Source organism: Choloepus didactylus (assembly GCF_015220235.1).
Source record: "Choloepus didactylus isolate mChoDid1 chromosome 26 unlocalized genomic scaffold, mChoDid1.pri SUPER_26_unloc2, whole genome shotgun sequence".
NCBI lineage: Eukaryota > Metazoa > Chordata > Mammalia > Pilosa > Megalonychidae > Choloepus > Choloepus didactylus.
Window position 1 is genome coordinate 1,089,743 of NW_023637615.1, and position 2,914 is coordinate 1,092,656.

General features: G+C 32.7%; 1 pseudogene; it reads left to right on the forward strand.

Moving 5' to 3' along the window:
- Nucleotides 1–481: 481 nt before the first annotated feature.
- LOC119525761 lies at nucleotides 482–1,358 on the forward strand (annotated as a pseudogene).
- The last annotated feature ends 1,556 nt before the right edge of the window (nucleotides 1,359–2,914 follow it).

Sequence of the window (2,914 nt, forward strand, 5' to 3'; positions counted from 1 at the left end):
TCCCACCATGAAACTTAATTTCTGAGTGAGAATGACAATAAAAAATAAAGACACTTAAGATATTTTTTCATATGCTAGAAAGTGAAAATGCTTTGTATAAAACTAAAGAAAGTAGAAAAAAAATCACAAGAGTTTGAATGGTGGCAGAGCATGTGTTTTTAAGGGTGTCTCTTGGCAGGCTGCACTGAGAAGATGATAATTCATCAAAACCAGCCCAAAGAAGAATATGGAATTCATATTTTCAGATTACAGGGATTCAACAGCCCACTTAATATTCTAAATACCATTAGTTAACTCAGATAGCTATCTGTAGAATGTGCCCACATTTGACAGTCTTTGGCTTGGTTTTGAATTATGCACTTCAGCTCTCATTTTGTTATGTGGGTATTTGTAATAAGTCTTGGTTTTACAATACTTTTTCTTCCTTTTCTATTCATCTTATTTTTTTTTTTTTCTTTTAGGTATAGGGTGGAGATTAAGGATGGGATGTGAGAATCACACTTTCAACAGTGACTTCATCCTCTTGGGACTTTTCTTCCCAAACAAGTCTGGTCTTCTTTCCCTTTATAATTGTCATTTTTATTATGACTATAACAGAAAATGCAGTTATGAGACACCTTATCCACAGGGGCATATATCTCCATACTCCTATGTATTTCTTGCTCAGCCATCTCTCTTTTATGGATATCTTACACATTACTAACATTGTTCCCAAAATGTTCACTTACATTCTGTTGGGCAGGAAAATAATTTCATTTGCTTGTGGCTTCTAGATATTTCTGTCACCCTGCTGGGTGGTTAGTGCATGCTCCTGGCAGCCATGTCTTATGACTGGTATGTAGCCATCTGTTACTCACTATTCTATCCTATTCTTATGAATGAACATGTCAGCATTCTCATGTCCAGAGTGTCCTGGCTCATTTGGATTATCAACTCCACAGTTCACACAGCTTATGTACCCCATGTCTCCTTCTGTGTTTCAAGGGCCATTGAACAATTTTTCTGTGAATTCCCAGCCATGTACAAGTTGTACTGTACAGACACATCATGCTACAAATGAAGACTTTTTGTAATTGTTATTAACTTCCTGCTCATCCCTTTCTCCATTATAACAGCTTATGTCCAAGTTCTCCCCACCATCCTCCAAATGAAATCATCAGAGGCAGGGAAAAAGTCATTTTCTACCTGTTTCTTCTACACAATTTTGGTCCTAATGTACTATGGGTCAACTATTTTCACATACATCCTACAGCAGTCAAGGCCAGGATAAGTTTTTTTGGCAACATTATATCATCCTTATACCCACACTCAACATTATCATTTATAGCTTTAGGAATAAAAATGTTTGGCAGCAATGAAAAGTATATTCTAAAATAATTTTCTGCAGAAAAACAATATGGAAAATGCTTGAAAAGTGTGCTCTCCTTAGTCAATATCTAAAGGATATCCATTATTAGTTTCCTCTGTGAAGAATATCAGAATTTTATTTATAACCTGACTGCCAAATTTTTATTCTCCAAGTGTGGAAATAAGAGGATATTTTAGAAAACACTGATTTGCTATACTTAAGAATTCTATGCATATAAAATGCATGTGCACTTATATGTAAATATGTACTATGTTTGTGGTAAATCAAGTTACTGAATCTTTGCCAGTAACAATATACAATAATTAAAAATAATATTTTGCTATACATGTTTATCCAAATAATGTCTATATTTAACAATATCTCCTTGTAACTCAACATATATTATCTTTAAGAAGAAAATAAATAACTCTATTAAGAAATTACTTAAATAATTTTATTAAAAGTGAAAACTTGAAATGTATTGAGGTAAATATTCATGTTAATTTTATTATATCAGGATTACTGTTTTATATTAAATAAATATCATAATATACACAATACAAAATATGAATATATTACATTAAACTTAAAGCTTTGAAAAGCAATTACTTTGTCATTCCAAATTTGAAATTGTAAAACAACATGGATATTAAATGATAAAGTTTGTATAAATTTGCCATCATAATGTAATGTAGATGCTCATGAAATATGGCATGAAACTTTTACAAAAATCAATCAAACAGTATATGTTAAGAAGGTTTTCTAGACTGTTTAAAGGAAAACTGTACTTTGAAGTGTTGAAATAGATAACCAATAATTTCTATATATTAGTCTATTGCACGAAGATTGTGCTTTTCTTACTCCCATTTCATAATGATCTTCTAGTCTTGGTAAACTAAGTACAGAATACAGATTATTTTCTACCATAGAGTATACCAAGATGCTACTAGGGGAAGTCAATATTGACTGGAGATGCTTATTTTAGCATTAGATGCTTCAAACTGCTTATTTTAAAGCCTGACTTTAAAACTTCCTTTAATACTTGGTATGGTCACAGCACTATCATGAAACCAGGGGAAGTAAAATGCTACATGTCAATACTTCACAACTGTCAGCAATGCAACATCATTCTCTAGTTAAAAAAATCTGAGGAAACATGGAAACTTAGAAGTAAGAATGCTTAGACATAAATTTGCAGGATAATGTACAAAAAAACAGAAACCACTACATGATCAGACTAAAGGCTTTTTCTTCCTATGGGGACAAAGCAATATTAACATTGTCTTAATTGGGATGAAAGCAGGGCATAAGACTATGTTCCAATCAAGATGGATCTTGGAGGTGTAAGAAATGAATGGAAGGAAGTGGAGGTAGAAAATGAGTTATTTTATGCATAAGTCATGAATCCAATGTCTTACACATATACTTAATCAATAAATCTAAAAAATGCAGTCCGCAATCTGAAGCAGTGTATTTGTGGAGCTAAGAATTCAGGCATGTTATGTTGCAGTGGAGATTTAGGCTGTCCACTGAGCAGCCCATTATGGCACTTGGTAGCTGCACATA